This window comes from Hippopotamus amphibius, chromosome 3, assembly GCF_030028045.1.
Source record: "Hippopotamus amphibius kiboko isolate mHipAmp2 chromosome 3, mHipAmp2.hap2, whole genome shotgun sequence".
NCBI classification, from domain to species: domain Eukaryota; kingdom Metazoa; phylum Chordata; class Mammalia; order Artiodactyla; family Hippopotamidae; genus Hippopotamus; species Hippopotamus amphibius.
Window position 1 is genome coordinate 38157057 of NC_080188.1, and position 17216 is coordinate 38174272.

At 34.8% G+C, this 17216-nt stretch overlaps 1 non-coding gene across 1 annotated transcript; it reads left to right on the plus strand.

Moving 5' to 3' along the window:
• The first annotated feature begins 16834 nt into the window (after positions 1–16834).
• On the plus strand, positions 16835–16998 carry LOC130850606 (U1 spliceosomal RNA). Its single transcript, XR_009052969.1, has one exon. It is a non-coding gene; the product is annotated as a U1 spliceosomal RNA (small nuclear RNA).
• The last annotated feature ends 218 nt before the right edge of the window (positions 16999–17216 follow it).

Consider the following 17216-nt stretch of genomic DNA (forward strand, 5'->3'; position numbering starts at 1 on the left):
ATCAGAGTATAGATAGCAACATAAGACTCATTTCTCACAGAAATATGTCGAGAAAAGGAAGAGAATCTAGGAAGAATTAGGGTTAAAATAAGGGCACTGTATAAGTATAAAATCCATCAAAGTTTTTTCTAAGAATGAAAACATGTTTAATGGTATCAGAGAAGAAAAACAGAGAAATGGTGTGAAATGGTCTTGCACATAAAACACATTGTGAGAATTTTTTTGTTATGCGAAATAAATCCACTTTATTCCAGAAGATATTTCTCAAAGGGATATGTAGTATAATACTCATTCTTCTTCAGGAGGACAGAAGATATATATTTACTAATATAAACATTAAAAGTAAATTCTTACCAAAAATACATAATAATTTATAAGCAATTAACCACAAATAATTTATGAGCAATTAGCCACTTCCTTGGAACAACATGTCGTTCTAGTAACTTCCAGCCTAGACCAAAGTTTTGAGTCCTAGAAGTAATTAATCAGTTAGTACCCTGATCTTGATAGGATCAGCAACTTCTATAGTTCCGAGTGCCACCATATATAGAGAGGTCACCTACAGGACCAAAATGATCATCAGAATGAAAGGAAAAAAGAAAAAGAAGGCAGGGTAAGTAGACAGAGAAAAGAGAAAATGCACAGGCCAAGACTATGGCCCAGTATCAGCCATTGTTACTACTAGTGGCCTGAGGCAGCAACTAAATCCTCCAGCCTTGCTCTGTGGCAAAACAGATATTCTTCTTTTAACACTGGCTAGCAAAAACAGGTCATGGAAACTTTTTTTTGATCCTTTACTGCTTTGTTTTATCAGTTTCTAGTTCTAATGGATATAAGCTATGCATATAATCACCAATATTCTTATCAGCAATAAAAGGAATGAGAACTGTCCTACATTATATGTATTAAAATTTAATCAACTCTCAAAAAGTAACTGCAATTAAAACAGTGGGTCAGGGATGGATACTTCAATCTATGCTATTTCACTGAGCAACTGAATGAAACTTCGCAAGGTTATATCACACTGCTTATTGTCTTTGGTAATTCTCAGAAAACCACATTAGCATTAGAGTACATGTGAGTGCATGATTTTCAGAGCAGTTTAAAATCAGGAACACCAGATTGATATCTGCCACAAATGATGTGGATTAACATTAGTCTGGAAACAGTTAGACTAGGTCTTCAATATAAAAAAGAAGCCAATCAAGAATTTCAAAAATGCTCTTCAAAACAATAGACTTGGCAAATCTGTTTACTAGAACTATAGAAGTGGTGGATTCCCACATCTAATGAAATGAAAAATAAATACATTCACTGCTAAGGACATTAGAGACAACAAAATTCTGTCTGTGGTGGACCTTGGCAACTCAAATATCTATACTTACTCACCATTCAGCTTCCTAATAGAGAAGGGTAGTCTAGCTAAAGAACACCTTGGTAACACCTGAGGTAAAAATGCTATCCCATGATGGCTATTTCCAAAATGCCATTTGACTTCTATATATTTTATTATCAAGACAACTGAGGAATGTCTTATCTTTTTACTTATTTTCCCAGCCATGTTTACTTATATTAAGATAGCTGGGCAAATGTTTGTTTCTTCCTGGGCTTTTAAACATTAGTGTACTTTCTGCCTCCACCGCCGCCATGGCTCCTGTGAAAAAGCTTGTGGCTAAGGGGGGCAAAAAAAAGAAGCAGCTCCTGAAGTTTACTCTTGACTGTACCCATCCTGTGGAAGATGGAATCATGGATGCTGCCAACTTTGAGCAGTTTCTACAGGAGAGAATAAAGTGAATGGAAAAGCCGGGAATCTCGGAGGAGGCGTTGTAATATGAATTGCGCTACTTCCAGATTAACCAAGATGAAGAAGAGGAAGAAGACGAGGATTAGACCTGGTTATCTGGGGTGTTTTATATCACTTTTTAAATAAAATTTAGGAAACAAGATGGTGGTTTTCCTTGTATCTCTGCAGTGTGGATTGGACAGAAAATTGGAAATCATAGTAAAAGGGCTTCACTTGGGCTGCCGTTCACGTCTTTGTAATTAAACTTCCTCTGCTTGAAGATTTCGATTCTTGTGGTAGAAATACCGAAATAGAAGGATAAGACTTCTTCAGGGGAACTGACTGCTGCTTGACATTAAGCAGGTGGATGAGGGCGTGGAGCTGTGAGTGCAGTTAGTCACTGTTTTATATAAGAAGGGGTGAGGCAGTTGCATCTAGTACTTTTCTCAAAGACTGAGGAATACAAACGTGGGAACTCCTCATTCACTGAAGGCAGAGCCAGTGACTTGTTTCTAGGTTCTCTTGGGAACGCGGCAGTGTGGATAAAACGCAGGGTTCTGGGGCATTTGTCTTTTCAATTTTTGATTACAGGTTACCCTAGCACACAGTTACTACGTATGTTAATCCTTTTTCTTCCTGTAAAAGTTCCAGGTGTTCAGTTAAGGAAAGGTCTGCAAAATATGAGTTTGTAAATAATCAGTTTCTACGCATCTTTGCACCAAACTGTCACTTTGACCCCCAGCAGGGGGAGCTGGAGATGAGGAAGCCTGGGGCTGCTGGAGGTGGGTGCTGGTGAGGTTCTTCCACGCCCAGAGCTCACGGGGGCAGGTGTGAAGGAGAGGGGGCTGGGGGACAGCTCAGGCTAGAGAGGAGTGTTGAGATGCCCAGAGAGGAGTCCTTTCACGCCGCCAGGCCATGGCTGGGCTTAACGTCAAAAGTCATTCCAGACTGAAAGCGCTTCCCCCCATGTTGGGGGTTCTGCTGCCATGTGTGGAGAGGCTAGAGATCTGTGAAAGGTCATTAACAAGATTGTAAAGATGTGATTGTTGCCGACTTAGAGAAGAGATCCTGATGCCTTGTGGTGCCCTCTTAAAATCTAAATTCTGCAGGAATGTCTGCTTTGTCCTAAGATGATGTTGTATCAAGTTCAGGTTTTTCGCAAGCCCGCCTCCGGCCGGTTGCCACACCTGGAATTGTGCTCTTGCTCCTGCGTAGCTGGAAGTTAAACGTTTGCATCGCACCCTGGCTACCGTTTAACGTTCGGTGCTCCTTGGATTGAACTGAACATGTTGAGGCTTTGCAATTTCATTTGTGGTAAAGGCTCTAGCATTTTCTATTTCTATGCAGATTCCTTGAAGCGGGATTGTTGGCGTGTTTCTCTGCCCTGGAGAAGGCAGGGCTTCTTTCAGATGGAACTGAGACTCTTTGGTGCTGTCCCTTTCCATGATGATTGACTTTGTTAGCAAGGTCGTGACTTGGGTTTGCAAATTTTACTTGTTTGTTGCATTGATGTTTCCTTGTAGTAATTCTTAGTTTGGCTGTCAAAAACTAGCCCTGGGCTGAAATTAGCATACAAGTTTTTGTTTTTGTTTTTAAACTATTCCCAGGATTTAAAACTTGTAATAAAATTGAAACTTCCTGGTTTTTCTATGCTTTTTTGAACTCTTGTATTTTGACTTGATCACATTTTATATTAAAGTGGCTAACATGGCTAAAACAAACAAACAAACAAACAAAAAAAAAGTGTAGATCATAATATATTAATTTTCTCTTGTGAAAAGGATGCAGTAGCAAGTTGACAATCCAAAGTTTAAGGTTTGTTGGTCAATATACTAGTATGTGAACCTCAATAAATTTCTAAAGTTCTATGACAATGCTCAAATGCAAAGTGAAGATAAAATTTGCTATATAACACATGGTAGACGAGATTAAAATTTGGACTTATACTTTCAACAATATGTCATACCAGGTATTCTAAAGGTCCAGCCCAAAAAAATGTATTTGATTCCAAAAAAAGTACAGCAAACATAGTTTTCCTTTTTTTTTAATAGAAAGTTTTATTTATTTATTTATTTTTAAATTTATTTATTTATTGGCTGTGTTGGGTCTTCGTTGCTGCACACGGGCTTTCTCTAGTTGCGGCGAGCAGGGGCTACTCTTTGCTGTGGTGTGCAGGCTTCTCACTGCTGTGGCCTCTCTTTGCTGTGGCCTATCTTGTTGCAGAACACGGGCTCTAGGTGCATGGGCTTCAGTAGTTGTGGCACATGGGCTCAATAGTTGTGGCTCACAGGCTTAATTGCTTCGCGGTATGTGGTATCTTCCTGGGGCAGGGCTTGGACCCATGTCCCCTGCATTGGCAGGTGGATTCTTAACCACTGCACCACCTAGGAAGCCCACATAGTTTTAATTTATTGCTACTCTCACTAGAAAAAAAGAAAAATGACAGTTTTTTATTTAAGCAGCTCATGTCTTCCATCCAAATTATTGTCTTGAATATATTACTCCTGTAGTATCAATAAGAAATATTAAAGGTAGATATTCATGCTCTATTTCAGCCAACCAACAAAGTTGACATCTATTTTTCAATCTAGCTATCATCTATCAACCTATCTACTTATCCATCTTAAAATCATAATATTCCAGATATGTAAAAAAGTATGCTGGAAAATAACAATTTGCTAGGAAGACTATTTCTTCTTCATCTTTACCATTCTCAGTAACATGAAAAATTAATAAGTTCTCTCATATACCATGCCCTGGTCTTTCTCATCTGCATTCATGCTTGGTTTAAAGGAAAAAAAAAAGTTCCACTTTTAATTATATCAAAGCAGCATTACATCTTCAGGTTAAAATAACTTACATAAGTCCTAACTTAGTGCTTTATATTTCTTCTAGTCAGACTCATGAAATGTTTAATGAATGTTTGCTTAACTTTATTGAATAGTCCAAATCATTTTTTAACTTTGAGATAAACATCTCATTTATTCTCTGTCATTTATCAACTACTTCTAGCAGTATTTATTCACTCTTAACATGTGCTTATTAGGTTTATCTTAACTTAAATGGAATAGTTTAGTTATTCCCCTATAAATAATGCACTTTAAAATACTGTTGATTTAAAATTTGCAATTCCCATATTTACCAATGACCCAATAGTTCTCTTTCTTTTTAATGGTAATTTTCATAATATGATTTAAATTGCACTTTTAACAACAGAGTGTCTTTTTTATGTATAGAGATAGTACAAGCATTATCAAATTCAATTTAAGACATAATTTCTTTAACTTGAAGAAAGTAGCTTCACCTATTTAGCACTCACTGATCCCTTTCAGCAATTGCTATGCTATCAAATTTTGTCTCATGTATAACTCAGAGCTTAGCTTTCAAGCATGAAATAAAGTCACTCTTCTATATATAACAATACTTGTGTCCATTTGCATATCTATTGTGCCTTTGTAAGATAATTTTTCTTAAGGACCAGGGCATTTTATATTGGATATAGATGCATAGGTTTTTTTTTACACTCCACAAGAAGCCCATGTGCCACAACTAAGGAGCCCACGAGCCCTGGTGTAACCAAATAAATAAATAAATATATAAATATAAAAATAATAAAATAAAAATAAATAAAATTTTTAAATTTCATATGGTCATTTTGTCATCTAATTTTATTTTCTTAAATATCTATTTTAGCTATATAATTGAAGGCTTCCTAGAAAAGGTAACTTGAAGAGAAAGAAAAATAGTTATAATTATCAAGTTGCCATTTTAAGTTTAGTAAATTTTGTCATGACTTGTATTATATGATGTGTTTATCAGCTGTGTATTAATAATAACTTGTGGGGTAGCAATTGAAAAGATTGTTAACACATAAAACAATGTGGCCACCAGAAGTTTTCAAAAAATAATTCAAATATTAAAATTTCAACTAAAAATAGCTTTTGTATTAGTATTCAGGAGAAAAGGAAGAAAGAAATTTACAACTGTTAGAGAAGGGATTTGTTCAGACTTTAAAAAAAAAAGGATGATTATCGGTATCAAATCAACATGGCCTTTAGATTTTATTAACACATTTAAAATAATGTTGCACAGGATTTTTGTGTCAGTCTTAACAATAAGTTCATGATAAATTTTTGCAACTGAATATATTGATTGACTAGACTTCTTTGTCACAGAATGGGAGATCAATAAATGTGTGTTGAAATGAATGAAATAAAAATGATAGGGCTAGAAGGGCTCTCATGAGGCTTTATTCCTCTGATTCAGTGCTAGGGTATGTGAAATTCTGTCTTACTTGGCAGATCAGCTGTTGACCTTGGTTTGCCCTAAATCAAGAAGGCTGCTTAATTCAGAGCCATGAAAAAAATGAGCTTCTTCAGATAATATAAATAATTGTATTAGTTTACTGGGTAATCTCAATTACTGTATGTTTATGTAAATACTACTCTCAGTCACCCAAATCAAGCTCCTGTAGTCTTTTTATTTTTTTATTTTTTTGATCAGCTTGAAGCTTGAAGCAATCTTTTCTACAAGATGGCCCAAATTAACACCTGGATTATGTCACTACTTTAGAAATCTGCCTCAGTTATAAAGGTGTAATTATGTGGCTATGTATAATTAGAGATATTTGATATTAGGTTATAAGCAATTGAATAGGGTAAGTCAATATAATGAGGAAACTTAAAATCAACAAGATATTAGGAGAAAAATAAAAGATAGTGAGGCAGAAGCTATAGAATGTTTACATTCTTGCAACCATAGGAAATGAGGTTAAACAAAGATACAGCTGGTGTTTGACCAGGGAGAGCAGTTTGGCTACGCTTAAACCACATAGCTAACACTCTGGTTTCTCTTGTTATTAATTCTCACAGATGTGAGAGCACATTGAAAATAGTCCTGGTTAATAAAGAAAACAGTCACTGAAGGCAGAATTCTAGGGGTCTTGTAGCTCTAAGTTGAGGAAGAATTGTGACGGAATTTTGGAAGATTTTGAGTGGAGGACAAAGAATGAGATTACATGATGCTGGATATCACTTTCTACTTCATTCACAAATATCTAGCCCCTCTAGCCTTCTTGTACCTGTCTCAGAGCTTTATACTTTTGGTCTGTTTATCTCCATGTTCTTCCTCAAAGATTTCCATGACTTTCTTTACAGTTGTTAGTCCAAATGTCTGAATCTCCTTTGAAAAGCCATTCTTGATGACACCACCTAGATAAATACACAGTACTTTTCAATCCCCTGCCTTTCTTAAGTTTTTTTCATAGATCTCATCACTATCTTTATCTATGTATCTAGTTATCTATCTAGTTTATCTATGCATCTACCTATATCTATCTCTATTCCACCAGAATTTATGCCCCATAAGAACAGAAGTTTCGTCTAGTTTGTTCACTCTTATAAACCCAGTTCCTAGAACAGTCCCAGCACATAGAGGATTCTTGCTAATTACTTGTTCAATGAATTGATAAATATGATAGAAAAAAATACATTTTAAATAACTACTAAGTCAAGTTCATAGTAGGTATATAATAATTATTTGTTAAATGCCATGATAGAGGACCTTACAACACTGGCCTAATAGCCACAATTCCACACAGTTTCCCAATGAGAAAGGAATTTCAGCAGTATCATGAAAGGATTTTCTACTGAATCAAAGTCTCCATCAAATATAGGAACAAGGAATTATATATATATGCATATATATATATAACTAAGGAAAATTAGATTTAAATGGATTAGGAGAAAACAGGATGAAGTAAAGATATCTCCAGTATTTTAAAAGCAAGATTTTGAATTTAAGCATAGAGATTCAAGATAGAGAGTGTTTGAGGATAATGGTAAATAAGTAGTACTGGTATATTATACCAATTTAATTATGAAAATTGAAATCTAGTAAAAGTTTTTAAATTCATTTTTTAAATTAAAAGTCTTTTAAATAAATATACAAGATAGTGGAGATACCAAATGTAGTTTTGATTTTAAGAATATTACAGATTGTTTTTGCATGACCTATTTATTATTTATTCTTCACTGGCATACAAACCTGTAACAGTAATAAGTATCATCAATCATGTTTTAGAAGAGTTGTATTGAAACTGTATTTCATTACAACTGTAAAATCCACATACATATTTAAAGAAGACAACTTCTACTCTTGGGGAGAAAAGTATTTTCTAAAATTAGGCCTAAATAAAGTAAAACTTATGTTCACTTGTTATTTTCTTTGTGGAATTTTTTTAAAGTAATGTATGAAAAGAGTTTTTGCACTGTGAATTTGGCATCAAATTACCTGGTGTAACTGACACCAAAACCTTTCACATTTGCTTTCTCCAACACTCATTCCCTATAATAATCAATTTCAGTAATTTGTTGACGTTAAATTCAGCTCAGCAAATGTTCTATTAAGGAAAGAATTTTAAATGTAATGGCTAAGTCTACTGAAAATGCAATTGTATAAAGTGGAAATACACAAACTTAGCTCACAAAAAGACTGAATATTGAGTTCTGGCATATTACTGAGTTATACTATAAGCTGGACATTGTTTTAATTCCTTTATAAATCAGTCACGCCTCTACCTTCAAGATGATAATTGTTCATTTTTCTTTTCATCAACTACTCCCATAGCACAAAATGTTACTATATTCCCTATTATAATAATTGTCACTATCATCTTTTTTACACAAGAAAAAAAAGCTTCAATGCATTCTTGATCTCTCCTTTTACTCCAACCACACCTACACACACACACACACACACACACCCCCACACCCCACACACACACCCCATGGTGATAAAATTATGCTGATATTTCCTAAAAATTCCCATATTGTTCCATTTCTTTTTAGTTTCTGTCTTAGCATAAAACTGATTAAAAAATTTAAAGATAAAATTAAAGGTAACACAAGAAAAAATATATTTTGTAGCAGGGTGAAATAAAAAGAACATCAGTTGATTTCTCCTAGGAAAGTAAGTAGTGTCAGAATAAAGAAACATAAGTTTAAAATGCTGAAATAAATTTTTAATGGAAAACTAGAACTCTATATCCAGTGAAAATATGTTTTTAAAATGTGGAATAAAGACATGTTTATACAAACAAAATCTGAGGGGACTTATCGCCCAAAAAATCAAACTACAAGAAATAATAAAGGAAACACTTCAGGTTAATGGAAGTTGATACTAAAAAAGAGGCTTGAATCTATAGAAAGGAAGAGCACCTGAAAGAGAAAAGAAGTGGGTAAATATAAAACATTTTTAAAAGTCATATTTAGCTTTGCAAAAATAATGTTGCATTTTTCAGCTAAAATATTAATAATAAGTATTGTGAGGTCTACAATATATGTATAAGTAAAATATATACCAACAAGAGCACACATGCCAAAAGAGAGTAAATGTAATTAATGCTGAAATGCTCAGATGTGGTTTATTTAAGTACCACAATATTCGAGCATAAACAGGATTACTTTAAAAATGCACTTGTATCTAGAGAAACCACAAAAAAGTGTGCAGAGTTTTATGACCACAAAACCTGAAATATTAGTTAGCCCTAAAGAAACCAGGAAAAGGAGAAACAGTGGAAAAAAGGGACAGATGAAACAAATTGAAAATGAATAACAAATGTCATTAAACTTGATTTTTTTAAAGGCATAATTGTGTACTATTTTAAAAATCACTCTTTAAACATAGACACATATAGATCGAAAGCAAAAGGATGAAAAACAGATACCATTCAGACAATAAACATAGGATAGCTAATGTGGCTTTATTAAAATGTGCAAAGAGTATTTCAAGACCAGGAGTATTGTCAGAGATAAAGAGCTATATTTCTTAGTGATAAGGACCAATTAATTAAAAAGTCATAAGAATGCACCCAAATAATAATATGCCTTCAAAATAAATGGAGAAAAAAATGATGGAATTGAGAAACACACAAACCCAGAATCATATTTAAAATTTTAACAACTCTCTCCCAGGAACTGATAGAAAAAGTAGAATGAAAATTTTACCTAAGTGGTATTTATAGAACTCTATACTCAATGGTAACAAATATGCATTATTTTCAAGCCACATAGTATGTTCACCAAGATAAGTTTCAAAAGATTGTAATCATATAGAATTAATTATCTGTCAATTAGTCAAGAAGTCCCAGGAAACAGTGACTACTGCAGCTACTAATTCAGCTTTCCACACTTCCACAAATTTGAACCTTAAGGAGATGAAGGAATCATATGAACCTGAAAGGACCCTCACTGCACAGGAGGCAGAAAGAGAAACATATTTGCACTTGTACTCCTTGGCCTCAAATCTTGTGGGGGCAATGCAGAGCGGGTCTAGGTATATACTGAGCACACAAGGTATACGTCATAGCAGACAACCACTGAGCTTAAATAACTCTCAGTCTTATAAAAGGACTTTTAGCAAACTCATGCATCCTCCCTCAAGAAAGTGACATTATCTTTACTATTCTTTTCAGGAATCTACTTTCTGACATAGAGGGAGCACTATCTCTAGCTTCCAAGGGTATTTTCTGTGAAAACATCTTTGAAAAAATAATCAGGAGAAAACCCGACAAATGACGTTTAGAAATGCGATGAAGATTTGCCTTCCAAAAACTACAACTGTATCAAATTGGAACCCAATAAGGTTAATATAGAAATATAAAATAGAAAATAGAAAATGCTCAAATATTTGGGTCACCTTTGTGCATGGGCCTTTCATGTTGCAGATGTTGAAGCAGATTGTGTCATCCAGGAATTCTGCATGCACCTGCATATATTGTCCCTGTGAGCTGGTCCTGTCCAGCTCCCTGGTGACTCTGGCCAGCTTGATGGATTGCACGTCTTATGTCCATGATGCACACATGGTGGCAGTAGGGCAGAGAGCTGAATTATAACTTTTTTTTAGTGTATCAAAAGTTATGGGTAGTAATTTGGAAAGTTCTTAGAATAAAACATACAGCTTTATAAACTTAATGAGAATGGTGTAAGTCAATGATTAAATCTCCTAACTAATAAAGTCCTTCTATTCACTTAATGAGAAAAAATATAATAAAGATTAAGAGCATATATCAATAAAGAAAAATACAAATAGGGAAAAACAGGGAAGCCAAACCTCAATTTTTGACAAACTCCTAGCTAGATTGATCATAAAAAAGAAAACAGGGAGGGAATACGGGGATATGTGTATAAAAACAGATGATTGAACTTGGTGTACCCCCAAAAAAATAAAAAAATAAAAAATAAAAAATAAAACAATTAAACATTTTAGAAATGAAAAACTATATAAATATTACCAATATTAAATTGGTAATAGAAGGATATTATAAATAACTTTATGCTAAATATTATGAATAATTTTAATGACAAACTCTTTGACAAGAACACATTGCAAAACCTGACTTGAAAAATGAAAAAATTTATATATTTAAAAAAAGAATAGAAATTTTTCTCAAAGATCTTTCCATGATGAAAATTCCAAACCCAGTTGATTTCACAAATTGAATCTATCAAACGTTTTTTAAAAAGTATGTTAGTCACCTGATCTTGACCAAGACACAAAGGCAATTTAATGAAGGGAGAATTTTTTTCAACAAATGGTTTCTGAAATTCTAAACACACAGAACTCACAAACTTTATGCCTTTCACAAAAGCTAACTCAAAATAAATCATAGACTTAAAATCATGTGCATTTTGAGTAAGGTGGAAGAAGATATGTAATGTCTCAGTTTTTAAATAAGTTTCAGATGCCTTAAGTAGTAAGCACACAATGATATCACTAAGAATTGATTTAAAAAGCAGACTACTACAATTATATATTCTACACAACAAATTTTACTAATTATTAGCAAAATAAATAAGCAAAAATCAAGGGCAAATATAGCAGCAACCACCTCTAGAAGACATTGGAGTAATAAGATATAGCTTCCAAAAAATTTAAAAATAGAAAGAAAGGAGGAAAAAGAATAAGAAATACGTCTTTTTCTACATTAGAACATGTTTTGCATTTTTTTTTCAGAGTAATGGAAGAGTGTTATGTGTTCATCACTTTAGTTAAGAGGAAGTCATTTGGTTTGGAGTTTCTTACTTTTTATACTTCATTAGGCATGCAGGTAGAGAGTCTATGTGTTTAACTCCATTCTCCACCTAGCTGCATCCCATAAATTCAAGTTAATTTACCATAAGCAATTTAAAGAGAACAGTCTAAAGAGAACTGCTAAAACATTCTTAGGTAAGGATTTCTAGGTCATCTGCTTGTTAACCATTATTTGAAAAAATTCTGCTAAAGTTCTCTTCAAGCATTTCCCTTCCATGAATATCAAGTACAGTTCCTTACTAAATTAGTGGTTTCATCAGGTGCAAAAGAATGGATTTCCATTTGCTCTCTCTGTACGTGGAGTGCACTTGCCCATGTTTGTCATTTTATGAACCAAGTTGGTTAATTTTAGAGATCTGAATAAAATTGCACTTTCATTAGAATCCCAATCCCCTTCTAAGCCATCAACAGAATCTTTATGGTGTGCATATACTTGACTCCTCCTCTAAATTTCCATAGGGATTTCCTTAACTGAGTATCCTACATGAGGATTTTTAAAATTTAGACTCACAGATTTCTAATGCAGCTTCTTGGTATATACTTACTAAAAGGAAATTACTAGCTTGTTACTGAGTATGGGAAGAGGATGCTATCAAGGAAAAGCATAGAATAATTCTGGGTAATGTTGAAAAAGTTGAGGAAAGACACATTGGTTCAGAAGAGCTTATTGATAAATTGGAAATGGCATATTCAAGATTCTTTGACAGGTGGAATTTTAGGAGCAGTTTATCACATATATATATGCACAGGCTGCCTCACTGTCTGTGTGGTCAAGCATAGAGCACTCCAATGGTCTGTCCATCCCTTTGCTATATGTCATTTTATGAACCAAGTTGGTTAATTTTAGTATGAACCCTCCAAAATGATAGTCATTAGCCATTTTAAGCTATTGAACACTTAAAGCATAGCCTATGTGATTGAAAACTGAATTTTAAATTTTATTTAATTTCAGTTAATTTAATATATAACCTTAAATAGACACAGATGTCTTTTGGCTGTCATATGTATTCATTTTCGGTGATAATACATACTATTTTATTCTTTGTCCAAGAATGGTTATGACCATAGTTATCTCAGGAAAGTATATTGGCTTCTTCATGTTATTTCATGCTATTTTCAACTTCACTTTGCTTTTTATAGGCATGAAAGAGATCAGTGCTGGTCAGAGAGCCTTTCCTTTTATATTAAAATCTACCGAATAAATAAATGGAAAATATTTTGTAGAACCATCACATAAAAATACAATTCCAAACTTTTTAATATTGTATTTTATTTTATTTGAAATAGCATAGTTTTATGACTATATAAAATGTAGTTATGGCTATGGAGAAGGACCAGAAAACAACAGACTCTAAATTAAAACCATTTTTCTTGTTGGAATGATATGACTATATAGCTAGTTTTCTTATTTTATAAATTTTTTTTCCTGTTGTTTCAAGGTTGCTTGTGCAAATATTTTCACAAAAGCAGCTTCTCAAACTTTTAGAATTCATTTGAAATCAAAATGATGGGCAAAACATGGTTTATTTTGTATGGGCTTAAAAATTATTTCATCATTGCTGTGTAGAGGAGGCCATGACTTATGTTTAATAAGATAGAAAGTGCACAGAGCAATAGTTAAAATGATCCGATAGGGTAAGCATAGAATAATTTCTGGGAGAATAATGATACATTTTCAACACAAGTAAAACTTGCAAAGGTTACAAGACATTTTATATGTCATAAAAAGTAATTTGTAGCATAAAAACCAAATAAGAGGGCAAAAATGGGGGTTTTGTTCTATATATCATATGTTGAACAATAAAGTGAAATAGCAGGGAAATAGATGGATCAAAACATCCGACTTATGCAAGCATAGGTAAATTTATCAAAAACGTTTAGGGAATAGCCATAGATATACAAAATCCATCTATATTGTTAGGTAAGTAAATAAAGAGTGAAAGATATTTAAAGCACATTACTGATGCCAACAAGCCTTGTTATATAATACTGTGTACAACATTTATACTATAATGATAAAATGAGTCCTCATGAGTTTATACAGGTAAAATTTTAAATTTAAATTGGGGAACAAACTTATTGCTTGTCTTTTTACTTATACTCTGAGGAAAATGTACATATTTAGCCTCAAAACTTAAAGAAGAACCATATTCTCAAGAAAAATTATAGGACTTATTAGTGCTTCAATGACCAGTGAAATAAGAGGCATTGGAGAATTACAGTAGTACTATAATTTTCTAAATAAATGAGCTTTAGGATTATATTCAGTTACCAAGATTTGATGAACTTCTTTGATTTAGGTTTTGAGACAAATTATTAACCGCAGAAGATAGGATTAAGATGGCAGAGTAGGAGGACGTGTGCTCACTCCCTCTTGCAAGAGCACCAGAATTACAACTAAATGCTGAACAATCATTGACAGAAAGACACTGGAACTCACCAAAAAAGACACCCCACATCCAGAGACAAAGGAGAAGCTGCAATGAGACGGTAGGAAGGGCGCAATCGCATCAAAATCAAATCCCATAAATGCTGGGTGGGTGTCTCACAAACTGGAGAACAGTCATACTGCAGAAGTCCACCTGCTAAAGTGAGGGTTCTGAGCCCCATGTCAGACTTCCCAACCTGGGAGTCCAGCAACAGGAGGAGGAATCCCCAGAGAATCAGACTTTGAAAGCCAACGGAATTTGATTGCAGGACCTCCACAGGACTGGGGGAAACAGAGACTCCACTCTTGGAGGGCACACAAAAAAGTGTGCTCACCAAGACCCAGGGGGAAGGAGTAGTGACCCCATAGGAGACTGAACCAGACCTACCTGCTGGTGTTGGAGGGTTGCCTGCAGAGGTGGGGGGGAGCTGTGGCTCACCGAGGAGACAGGGGCACTGGCAGCAGGGGTTCTGGGAAGTGCTCATTGGCATGAACCCTCCCAGAGTCCATCATTAGCCCCACTAAAGAGTCTGTAAGCTCCAGTGCTAAGTAGCCTCAGAGCAAACAACCAACAAAGTGTGAACACAGCCCCAACCATTAGCAGACAAGCAGATTAAAGTCTTACTGAGCTCTGCCCACCCAGCCCTACCCACCATCAGTCCCTCCCATCAGGAAGCACCCACGAGCCTCCTGGATACCTTCCTCCACAAGAGGTCAGACAGCAGTATGAAGCAGTATCAGCAGTATTTTGTCTTGTGGAACTGAAAACCACAGCCACAGAAAGATAGAGAAAATGAAAAAGCAGAGGACTTTGTACCAGATGAAGGGACAGGATAAAATCCCAGAAAAACAACTAAATGAAGAGGGATAGGCACCCTGCCAGAAAATGAATTCAGAATAATGATGGTGAAGATGATCCAGGACTTTGAAAAAAGACTGGATGCAAAGATCGAAAAGCTTATCAAAGACCTAGAAGAATTAAAAAGCAAACAGACAGACATATGCAACACAATAAGTGAAATGAAAAACACACTAGAAGGAACCAACAGCAGATTAACTGAGGCAGAAGGGCAAATAAGTGACCTGGAAGACAGAATGGTGATAATCATGGATGTGGAAAAGAATAAGGAAAAAAGAAGGAAAAGAACTGAAGACAGCCTAAGAGACCTCTGGGACAATGTTAAACGTGCCAACATTCACATTATAGGGGTCCCAGAAGGAGAAGAGAGAGAGAAAGGACCGGAGAAAATATTGGAAGAGATTATAGTTGAAAACTTCCCTAACATGGGATAGGAATTAGCTACCCAAGTCCAGGAAGTGCAGAGAGTCCCAGGCAGGATAAACCCAAGGAGAAACACTCCAAGACATATAGTAGTCAAACTGACAAAAATTGAAGACAGAGAAATGTTATTAAAAGCAACAAGGGAAAAACAACAAACAACATACAAGGGAACTCCCATAAGGGTAACAGCTGATTTCTCAGCAGAAACTCTGCAAGCCAGAAGGGAGTGGCACAATATGTTTAAAGTGATGCAAGGGAAGAACCTACAACCAAGAATACTCTACCCAACAAGGATCTCATTCAGATTCAAAGGAGAAATCGAAAGCTTTACAGATAAGCAACAGCTAAGAGAATTCAGCACCACCAAACCGGCCCTACAACAAATGCCAAAGGAACTTCTCTAAGTGGGAAACATAAGAGATGAAAAGGACCTACAAAAACAAAAACAAAATAATTAAGAAAATGGTAATAGGAACATACATACCAATAATTACCTTGAATGTAAATGGACTAAATGCACCAACCAAAAGACACAGACTGGCTGAATGGCTAGAAAACCAAGACCCATATATACGCTGTCTCCAAGAGACCCACTTCAGACCTAGAGACACATACAGATGGAAAGTGAGGGGATGGAAAAAGATATTCCATGCAAATGGAAATCAAAAGAAAGCTGGAGTAGCAATAGTCATATAAGATAAAATAGACTTTAAAATAAAAAATGTTACAAGAGACAAGAAAGGACATTACATAAAGGTCAAGCGATCCATCCAAGAAGAGGAGATAACAATTATAAATATATATGCACCCAGTATAGGAGCACCTCAATACATAAGGCAAATGCTAACAACTATGAAAGAGGAAATGCAAGGCAGAAATAGAGACCCAGATGTAGAGAACAAACACATGGACACCAAGTGGGGAAAGCGGGGAGGGTTGGGGGGGGTGAATTGGGAGATTGGGATACCAAATTGTACACTCTAAATATATGCTGTTTATTGTCTGTTAACTGTATCTCAATAAAAGTTCTTAAAAAAAAAATTATTAACCACAACCAGATACAGTACATGGCAATACAAGCATACCTCTGGGATATTGACCATTCATTTCCAGACCATCTCACTAAAAGGAATCTCACAATAAAGTAAGCCACATGAATTTTTTGGTTTCCCAGTAAATAAAAAAGTAATGTTTACATATACTGTAGTCTGTTAAGTGTGCAATAATATTATGTCTAAAAAAGACAATGATACTTACTTGGCAGGGGAGATATCATCATCACAAAGGTGGTTTTCTCAGGGGGAGTCTTATCCATTGCACTCCGGATGTGCTGACCCCTGCGATTTCCCCAAATGTGGGAAACTCGACTGCATAATTTGTGGTAGTGGGGGACTGCATTTGTGCTTTCCCCTAAAAAAAAAGAAAAGAAAAAAAAGAATGTACATACCTTAAATTAAAAAAAAATTTACCGCTAAAAAATGCTAGCCTTCATCTGAGTCTTCAGAGATTTATAGTAGTAACATCAATGATCACTGATTACAGATCACAACAAATATAAAAATACTGAAAGTGTTTGAAATATTTTGAGAATTACCAAAATGTGCCACAGAGACTCAAACTTAGCAAATGTT